General features: G+C 36.7%; 1 long non-coding RNA gene across 1 annotated transcript; it reads right to left on the bottom strand.

The window, feature by feature from the left end:
- Positions 1–397: 397 nt before the first annotated feature.
- On the bottom strand, positions 398–11,243 carry LOC132603651 (uncharacterized). The gene is made up of 2 exons (XR_009568473.1): positions 10,364–11,243; positions 398–720 (listed from the first exon to the last, which is right to left on the bottom strand). It is a non-coding gene; the product is annotated as an uncharacterized LOC132603651 (long non-coding RNA).
- Between the last annotated feature and the right edge of the window lie 224 nt (positions 11,244–11,467).

Genomic DNA, 11,467 nt, shown 5'->3' with positions numbered 1-11,467 from the left:
AAATGTATAATAAATTAATATATAGTGTATAATGTATATTTTGGCTACAATATGTCTTTTCATTTTGTGTGGTATTCCAGTTGTCAATATTTTCACGGATGGCTACTTATGTGATATATCCTTATACCATAGCTATGTGGCCATATAATATTGAGAACAAGACGGCCACATAAAATGAAAAGACTTATTCTAGCGAAAATGTATACTATGCACTTTATATTCATTTATTAAACATTAATTATACACTTCATATATACACTTTTCATATATATATATATATATATATATATATACCCTGGCGGGCACCCGATGCTAACCCACCCAGGCACCTCTTATCGTACATTCACATTTACGTTTAGGTGAGCCACATAGCCTACGCATGATTTCTATACCTCAATAATGCTAATCTCATTGGGTAACAACACATTCATATCATCATCAACAACTATGCTCATATTCATACATACAAGCCGACAAGGCTAACAAAATGATGTACAAAATATGAGCCGACAAGGCTACAAGACATCTAACCATACACAACTGTCTATGAGCCTTTAAGAAGAGTATGTCACATCATATAGGCGGGACAGGGCCCTGCCATGCCCATATGTATGTACACAAAAGAATAATACCCAAAAGTTGTGGCTCCGGATGAAATGGAGCTCCTCTATGCAGTCCCTGAATAAGAAATCTATGGATCAAGCCTGTCTCCCTATCCACCTGCGGGCATGACGCAGTGTCCGCAAATAAAAGAACGTTAGTACGAATAATATACTGTGTATGCAAAGCATGATCAATATCATAGTAGGAGGATAAAAAATAGCGTAAAAAGTAGCGTAAGGAATAGCATAAGATAGGAAAAATCGGGAGGTAATAGAGCCCTTGGTACCTCTAGTGGCCATCATCATATTTACTTACTTGTCTTTCGTAAGGACCTTCCATTTCCAATGCTTACTCATGCATCTATACATACATATACATATTCGTATTCGTATTTATACCGTACCCGACCACAAAGGTTCGGTGATTCACATACCCGGCCATGACAAGGCTCGGTGATTATACATACCTGGCCCTACCAAGGCTCAGTGTTATCCGTACCCAACTACAAAGGTGCGCGCGCGATAAGTATCATACCCGGCCATATAAGCTCGGTGATTACATAATAGTTATACATACTTAGACGCGTATACATAGGAGTCCATAAGAATTATCAACATCATTACCATCATCGCTTTCATTACATCTATCCTTAGAAGATCAACTATCATATAGGGGAGGTAATAGCATCGTGATATTATCGAGGATCATGAGCTTTAATAACTTTAGAGATAGAGTCATTTGGAAGACATTATGGAACTCATGAAGGGATATATATATAGCAAAAGAATCATGCCTTAATGAATGAAGGATTAGCCTTACATACAGCTTCGTCTTCTTAACTACTTAATGTTCACCGTGGTAGCTTGAACAATCTACATTAGAAGGATTCATACCATGGTTAAGCCTTAATGATACTCTTAAATTCAAACTAGAATAATTCATGATCTAGTGAAAATTGGGCAGCATCTCCCCTATTTCGTCAACTTCCACCATATTACAAAACAACTCCCAAACATCCATAATACACCCACAATATCATAATCAAGTAATCACATTCCATTAAGCCTTCAAAATTCATCCTTATGTTCAACTTATACCAACAACCTCACACCCATTTTAGCACATTCTTATACAATGCTTCCTTACCACTATTACTATCTTCCATAACAAGATTATACCCATATCATACTAAGAATCATGACTCAAGTTAGCTTACTACTCAAAAACATTATAAAAGTTACGTTTAGCCCTCATTTTCTACTTTCTTCTTCTACCCAAGTTCTTCAACAACCAAGCATTCATGATAACATGAAATAAGCATGAAAACTAACCTTTTATCTCATGAGAATGAGCTTTGGAGCAGCTATCAACTTAGGTGAAAACCCTAGCTTCAATACCCAAGAATCTCTTGTAGCCTACTAACCCTAGCAAGACTTCTAACACATGGGTACCTTGATTCTTCCCTCCTGATCTTTGTTTTCTCTTGGATTTGGGTGGAATATGCTTGGAGAAGGGTTTTGAGCTCACAAGACTTGTGGAAGATGAAAAATGAAATAAATGAACAAAGGCCATCTATTTATACAAAACATAAAAATTCAGCCTGATGGACTTAAACGGACCACTTATACGGTCCGTATAAGTGGACCTGTTACACCTCGGAAATTTCTCCGTACTTGTATGATGAGTGGAATGATGAAGAGTTCGAGTGTATGATGTTTTGTTAAGTCGGGAATGGCTAATTAAGAATTTTTGGAAATAAAAAAGTCGCGAAAAATTTTCTGTCCAGTGGTCGTATATGGCACTATACGGCCCGTAAAGTGATTTACGGACCGTATAGTGCAATCGTCCTCCAGCTTGTCAAAAATCCCAACTTTCTGTAAATCGTGAAAATGGTTAAATACGACTTGGAGGACGGCCCGTAAATTGGTTTACGGACCGTAAACCTCAGTCGTAAAATGCCATGTTCCTTAGCCAAAACTTTCTGTTTTTGAAATGATTAAATACGGCCATGGAGGACGAACCGTAAATCAAAATACGGTCCGTATATGGTGGTTTACGACCACTGTTCACCCCGACAAGAATTCATTAAAGATCAGATTTGTGATTTTTAAAGGGGACTTAAGCCTCATTTTAACTCATTATTCATTCAACCAACTTAAGAGACTTCTAGAACTCTCCAAATATTTTCTCCACAAGAATTCAAGAGAATCAAAGGGGATATCAAGACCAACAACACTAATTTCATGGTATCAAGTGTAAGAACACAATAAAGGATCATCTAAGTGAAGAAATTTCAAAGAAGGTGGAACTAGGGTTTTGGCTAATTGAAGTATTTCAACTTAAGGATTGTTCAACCATCATCCAAGGTAAGTTTCATGATTTTTCCATGTTGTTTGAAGTATTGGAAAGCTTAGACACTTGAAATGTAAAAGAACATAAAAATGGATCATTATTGAATGAATAGTGACATAAATGAATGATAGTGGAATGGAACTATGAATATTGAAGTGTTGTGAGTACTAATACGTTATAAATGATGTTTATATCATGAAACAAGCGTTAAATGCATGAAAACGCAAGGATGAGCTAGAAGTACAAATAAGGGAAAATGGGAGGAAAATGGTGAATTTTGCCAAATGTACGTAAATGACGATCGTCGATTATGATATTGCGAATAATATCATGAATATTGGGAGTTGATATAAAACATGAGAAAAGTAGTATGAGCGAAGGAAGCGTTGTCCGACTTTTCCCAGAATTAGCGATGCGTTCTTATAGTTAGTTTACTAATGTTGATATGAATTCTCTTACGAAGGTAACGACTGTTGACACCCAATTTTGTCCCTCCTTTATTCCAATTTATTTCCTTGGGCTTCTAAATTTATTGACGAGCTAAACACTTTATTTTCACTATTATTATTAATTTTCACTATTACGAGCATTACTTTATCACAATTTTTTATGGCTCATCATCATTTTATTTTCGGATTTTGTGTCCTTTATTTTCTACATATTAATCACTAACATTGTACTAGTTATTAAATTAGAAGCCCAAAAATAATTTAAATAAAGGAATAAAGGCCATATTTTCAGCCAATCAAGGGCCCAAATGATCCAGCCCACCACAACCAATCCGCTAGCCCACTCCAACACCTTACCCGACCCGGCCCATGTGTTAAATCTTATTCATCTACCCTAATCAAAACAAAAGAACAACAGCCGCACCTATTCTATCTCCCTCCCTTCCATTTGGAGCAAATGACAAAGCTCCATCAGCCATGGCAGAGATGGCTTCCCCATTTTCACACTACAACTTTGTCATCTACTTAGCTTTGCTCGTCGCAGCCACGCGCCTCTGGCCTTCCCTTTCTTTCCATTTCCGTGAAAGTACTTCACCCTTTATCAAACCCTAGCAGAAATGGTAGCTCCATTTTAGGAAAACCTTACTCCTTTCGTATATCTCCGTCAACATCCAAAAACGTTCCTCTTCTCTCACCTTCAACAAGCTAGTCAACATAAAAGGCCAAAACCCTTCTGAAATTTCTGAAAAAGAAAGCAACTTTAAAGATTCGATTCTTGACTTCCAACGGTTCCTTGAACTCTGTTTGGAGCCAAAATCTCAAGTTCAAAATGAAACCCTAACACTTTCTTCCACCTATAAATACATCCTTAAGTCATAGCCGAAAGGGATTATTGGTGATACACGGAACATTTTCCTCTTTTTCATTACTACTTTAAGTCTTAAATTTTTAAGATTCCATTCTGTTTCGGGAGTTCGGTCAGCCGCCTAAAAAACCTTCTTTTGAGAACGATTATTCAACGTTTCAGAAATACCCCACTGTTTTCACACTTGTTTTCCTTTTCCGGCGAACTTTAGCCGCGACAAAGGGTTTCCAACAAAGTCCGGTTTGATTTCAAACTTTCTTTTGCACCGTGTGCTGGGATGTGTGAGTTTTGCACTCAAAAAAGGATTCGAGTGTCGTTCGGGTTCGAGCATAGATCCGAGACCGACGTCTTACTTCACTGCACCCACAAGAGGTAATGTCATGCCCTGCTCCTATTTCCTTTCCGTCTAGATATCGCATCATATTGTAAGGAAATCATGTCTTTAGGTTTCGATATATCCGCTTCATATGAGGTTTTGATTTCAGAAGTGTGTTGCGGCTCATTGTGTTTCTTCCAAAATCCAACTATGAAATCGCGTGTTATGGTATAAGAATACTTTTTATGGATTTGTGGTATATGTTGTTTAGTGTGCCAGTAGTTCTAATCATGAGCTATATGAATCATTTGGATATTCTATCGAAATCTGCTTCTAACTCGCGTTTCATATATAAGCGTTAAATATATGTGCAGTTAAGTTGAAACCTTAATGTGTCGGATGTATTTATCGAGTTGTTCTCTGATTACTGCCATATAGGTAATAGGATTCCCATTTCGCTTCATGTGCATCTGTAAAAGCATTTTATCTATAATCATAACTTTAGGATTTATTCTCCAAAACAACTTGCTGAAGAATATATGTAGGCGTTTGGATGATATTTGAGTTGAAGCTGAGAAATTCTCTTAAGTGCAAACTTGTGAGGTCCATTCAGTTAAAAGTGATCATCTGCGAATTCCATTCATTAGGTTCCCCTTTTCCTTGCTTTGCCTGTGATTCTCCATTCTTTGACAAACCAACAGCCCTTAAAAAGAAAGACAGCCGACAGACAGTGCCTATTTCAGTTTCTGTTTTTTTTTTTTTAGCATTTTGCATCCTACATAACTATAACCGGCTACCAAATGACCCCTTAATATATGCTCAAATATACATAATCCACACACAACCCACTGTTCTGTTTATGCTGGATAAATGAAGAAATAGCACATAGTGTAATGTCCCTTTACTTATTCGAATGATGCTAAAAAATAATATTCCTTCTTTAGGTGTTCGCATGATTGGATTTAGGAGATTAACCTGACTTTAAGTTTGTAAAATCATGTAGGATCTATTTTGTGTAGTAGTTATTTTAAGAATTAGAAGATGAAGGTATTTGTTCCAAGTTCACTTTGTGCCCTTTAAGGATATATTGTTCCCTCTCTGAAGGATAAGAGATTGATTTATTTAGAGTATTATGTAATATGGTGTGAAAATATTCTTAGTTCATAGATGGTTGCAGAATTTAAGGTCACGGTTAATGTGCTATTCCTAATTTACAGATGGTTGAGAATTTGAGGTCACGGTTAAAGGGCTTCTTTGGTTGATGTATTTTGGTTTTTATATATATATATATATATTGTTATTAGAATTAAAGTTGACAATGTGTATCTTTGTTGATATATTTTGGTTCACATATATTGCTAAGGAGTAGATTATCTCTTCTAACAAGCTTCTTTTCCTCTTTGGTTGACATATACACCGGAGTCGAAGAGTCTTACTTTAAGACTCGACGTCACCCCGCAAAGGCTTGGAATGTGCATCTATTCCATCATGCACACCTCCTGCTTTCTCAAAACTCGTCCGAACAAAAACCGAAGAGGAGCAAGATGAAACAACAAACATCCTGCTATACTCCTCCTTTAATTACTTATTCCAAATGTCATTCTTCATAGTTTTTTTTTCTTTTTGTTGTTTTGCCATGGCTAACTGTGTGTTTGTTGTGTTAACTTTATTTGAAGTTTGAAGTGTCCCAAGTTAGTTGACATTTGGCTTCGTCATTTAGAGAAGATTATAACCGAGTTTAGACTTCCCTTTTTCTCGCAAGAAGTAGGTCTCATGCATCAGTACCCGTCTCCAATAACAGTGGCTAGAACATTTAAAATCATGTTAAACAATTGGAATTAGAATCATTAAAAGTCAAGGATAAAGCTTGCATGAGTTAAAGTACATTTTCAATCAGCTCAGTTTTCAAAAAGATTTCAGACGATCTTACACTCGGACTTCATTAGGATCTAAAGTTGTTAGAATTTAATGAAATATTACCAAACTTTCCTAAGTCTTTACACTAAAATCAATTACTTCCCTTTAAGATATATAATTATTTTCCTACAAGTCCTACTTTAAACAGCATTATATTTCTATTTATAATTTTAGCAACATTTACAAACTATCTTCCAAATATTTAAAATATTATATTTGTATTCTTTTAGCCTAATTAATTCACCTAAGTCCGGTCGGATTAACCATTATTAATGGAATTTAGAGGATGTCTAATACCTTCCCTCTAGGTTAGTTGAACCCGTACCTAGAATCATTTGGTTTCATAGACTTTAAAATAAAATCAACTTTAGATAATTACTTTAATTAACTTTAGGTGTCCTAATTCACCATAAATAATTAGGTGGCGACTCCTAACTTTAAATAACCCCGAAATTACCGGAATGTTATAAACTATTTTGACTTCGGTTAAAATAGGGTATAACAACGACGTGATATCGACGGAGAACAAGTGAGCGATATCTTAGCTAAACGACCAAGGTATGTGAGGCTAGTCCTTCTTTCTAATGGCATGAATCTTTTAGCTGGAATCCCTATTCCTTTCATGAGTTCTTATATTCTAAGAAGTTAAAAGCTTATACCTATGAATGTCTATACGAGATAAGTTATACGATATGATGACACTAGAATGATGGTGATGTTATTCCTTGCCTATACTCACCTTATGTACTAGTCCTTTCAAGGTGAGGCAGAATGTCCGTAATAGTCCCATAATGTAATCGGGGGATCACGACCTTACGTCACCCCGATAGAGTAAAGTTGATCATGAGTCTTATATACGCATTATGATAAGATAAGTATTTTATGATAAGCATATTACTATGAGTATTTACGTTAAGCATGTCATGATTGCATTCACACCGGGCCTAGTTGGCCAGGCAGACACCGCTTCGGCGGGCGGCGACACGGATACACCACGACCTACGGGCGTGGGCAGACACCACTAGTGGGCGGCATGAGATGGTACCCCGGACGTGGGAGGCCTGGACGCGAGCTAATATTATTGATTATCACACCGTTCCGACATGGACGGGCAGCTTGCATATGATGCATACATGTCATGATGATGAGTATGAGTAAGATAGCATGCATTACTTCATTTATGATTATCAGTCAGATCCAGATGTCTCAGGTTGATGTTATCCTCATATTATTGATGTTTCCTTTCATTATGTATGCCTCTCATACTCGGTACAATATTCGTACTGACGTCCTTTCTTCGGACGCTGTGTTCATGCCCACAGGTAGACAGGGAGGAGAGCTTGGCCCAGGTCCTCAGTAGCTGTCAGCTGGTAGATAGCACTCCATTGTTCGGAGGTGCTTATGGCTATTTTTTTGATGTACATTCATATATGCATATTTTTGGCATGACGGAGTCTTGTTCCGTCTATGTATTCATTATGTTAATAGAGGCTCGTAGATACGCAGTGTGGGTTAGATGGTCTCACAAGATGTTTTCATATGTAGGTATATTATTTTGATGGCCGAGAGGCAAATGTATATAAAGTATTTATGTTTTGATTAAATATGATTTTCCTACAATTGGTATGTAAAATTGATAAAAGAGTATTAAATGAGCGAGACAAGTAGTAGAGTGAGCGGTGCTCGGTAACTAGCTCCGGGTACCCGTCGCGGCCCCTAGCTGGGTCGTGACAGGACCGTATAACACCACCATGGGAAAGTCCCTTTCTGAAATAGGTCAAGTTATACGGACCCCCTTATACGGACCGTATAAAGTTATACGGACCGTATAAGTGGTCGTATAACACCACCATGAAAATGACCTCTTCTGTGAAGGTCGTGTTATACGGACACTCCTTATACGGACCGTATAAAGTTATACAGACCGTATAAGTGGTCGTATAACTCCCGGTTATGCGAAACTTTCTCTCGTTAATTCGTTTGACTTCAAATCCTCGTGGAACCTTCTTGGCACTTACATAATACTTCATTAACCATACACAATAGACCCTATGGCAGCCTCTCTAGACATCACAAAATAAATATTAGCTTAACCATAGCGAAAACCTTTCCGAACACGACTTATAGTTCACTTCCTTCAACGAACTAAATTTCACATATTCATACAACTTCAAAATCTTATGGTATGCACCTTAAGTTATCCAATGCTTCCCTTAATCTTGCAAGGATTTCATAATCACCTTAAGCTCACATTAGCCTATCCACAAGGCAACAAATCAGAAATTTCCGAGGTGTAACAGTATAGTTTGTGTATAATAAATAATTAACATATACTTAGTGTATAATGTATACGTACTAATTACACATATTTTACAGTTATTATGCACTATTTACACAATGTTTAAATGACGATAAACTTGACAGGAAAACATATATTGTCCGAAAGTAATTTTCAGAGCCGTTAATTTTCAATTAGATTTGAAAGTTTTAAGTGTGTTTCTAGTGAGATTCAGGACATGTGGGACAGAAGAGATAAAGAAAAAAGGATGTGAGTAGAGATTCTGATCTGTTTTGCATTTGCAAATCGGCAGTCTTCGACAGCAAGCTTTAAAGCTCCACTACCAAATCTGTCTCCCTCGCAGCTCTCTTGACAGTAAAATGACGGCGGGTGAGGGGCCGTTTCCAGATCTAGAAAACAACTCTAGCTAGCAAACAAAGATGATACGGCAGGCGAAATTCCAGCGACTCCGGCCAAAAACACTGAGCAATGGAAAAAAACAGTGGTGAAGCACGGGGCAGCGATGGTGCGCGACCGAATTATGGTAAATACCAGCCAAATTTGAAATTTTCTCTAGCTATCATTGGAGATTCGAGCAAGCAAAGAAGAAAGAGGCAGATGAGAAGGGACGAACAGTGGTTTGTGTGTCGTCGTTAGTTACTCTCGTTTGCCTAAGCTCCGACATTGCTTTGCTGGAGAAGAAGTTCGAGTCGGCTGTTCTCCAAGAAAATGAAAAGCGAGAAAGTGTTTTAGGAATTTTAAATTCGAAAAAGTAGGAAAAGCGTATTAAAAAATGTGTATTAAAATTTCAGGATTTGACTATAACTTGTCTTTATTTTGGACCTAAAGTGTATTTCGAGTCATATAATTCAAAGTTGAGCAATTGTTGGCTATCACACCATATCTTTTTTCCTTTTCTAAAATTCAAAGCAGAACAAGAAAACTCAGTTGTCAAAGACACATTATGAACTATGAGGCGTCAAATAAACTGCAGTTTTACCAAAATTGGAAAGACATGTGCAAAGAAGATACAAAGAAAATTTTAAGTTATCCTCCTTACATTAATACAAACAAAAAAAACTTAGTACTATCACAGTAAAAATTGAAGGGGAAATTTAAGAAAAGTACAACTCAAAACAATATATTTCATTTATGTAGCCAAATTAAAAGAATACAATTTTGTAGCCTTACAAAACAAAGTCCAAATACACAAAACTCCAATTTATTCAGTAAATTTACATATCTCACCATCTCCGTCCAAAGATCCCTTCTCTCCCCTTTCACCTACGCTCAGACCATTAGTTTGATGATTTTTTCTTGTTTTATTTTTGTTTTTCCGTTTTTTTCATTGCTAAATCAGATCGCTTTTTTGATTTCATTATAAAACAACAGACTATAGGAGTTCAGAGATGGATTTTAGTTGGGTTTGTTGAAACAATAAACAAACAAACTGTCATCAATGCAAATGCAGCAACACAACACACAAGGAGCTCAATTTCAACATTCAAACACTCATAACAAGAAACAATTGGGCCAAATCAGCAAATATAGACGAAAGATTACAGCGATGAAGGAAAACTTACCTGAGACATCGAGAAGTCAAAAGATTGAGAAGCAAGTATGCAGAAGCAAACGAGATTCGCTGCAGCTAGAAAAACGGAGATGGAGCATGACCTCTGATGGAGAAGTACAAAGCTCATCAACAAGCTTACACTTTGGGATCACCAGAGAGAAATATGCCGACATGGTAGTTGATTTTTAGCGATTTAGGGCAAATGTTAGATTTACTTTCCTTTTTGCGCTTTTGCACTTTTTGTTTTGCTGTTTGAACCTTATGCTTTCTGATTAATAAAAACTAACCCCTCAGGGGTTTTAATTTTTTTTAAAAACAGATACTATTAAATTATTTTGAACTTAAGCAACTTATATACATCCTTATACACAATTATACACTAAAATGTTGTATAGATTCACTCTTATATAGTGGCGTATATACAATACTATACAAAGTTATACACACTTATACAAATTTATAAATCTGTATAAAGTTTAAACAGTGTATCTTCATTGTATAAGCGTGTATAAACATGAATTATACACATTTACACACAAAAAAACACCTGCTATCGACCGTTAAATCTCCATTTGAATATCAAAATCACCACACTGAAGAAGAAGGAGAAGGAGTGGGAGAAGGAGAAGAAGAAGAAGAAGAAGAAGAAGGGACTTATTGACGAATCTGAAATAATTCTCCGATGATGTCTCTCTCTTTTCTCCGCCGGCTAGCATTGGATCTGGCCGGAAATCCTTTTCTCGGATGATCTCTCTCTTTCTTTTCTTCCAGATTTGTCTGTATTTGGTCGACAATGAAAATCGGATCTGATTAGACTTTTTGCACTCTCACTACAACAAAAATGGGCAATTTGCGGAGGTTCAAAGTTGCAATTCACGGAGATTTTAGCCTCTTCTAGCAGCTAGTGGAGGCTAAAACCTCCGCGAATTGCAACTTTCAACCTCCGCAAATTACAAATTTTTTTATAGCGTCTGTAGAATTTGAGAGAATAAGATATTCCATTTCAAAATTCCCAAAAAGATAGAGATCGATTTCGACTAAGTATGAAAATGAATTTTTCAGTTCTGGGATGATTTAGGTAGGGGGAAGAGAGAAGAGGGCGAAGTGAGAGAAA

This window comes from Lycium barbarum, chromosome 7 (assembly GCF_019175385.1).
Source record: "Lycium barbarum isolate Lr01 chromosome 7, ASM1917538v2, whole genome shotgun sequence".
Taxonomy (NCBI): domain Eukaryota; kingdom Viridiplantae; phylum Streptophyta; class Magnoliopsida; order Solanales; family Solanaceae; genus Lycium; species Lycium barbarum.
The sequence above is the reverse complement of the archived record's forward strand: the minus strand, read 5'-3'. Positions and strand labels throughout refer to the sequence as shown.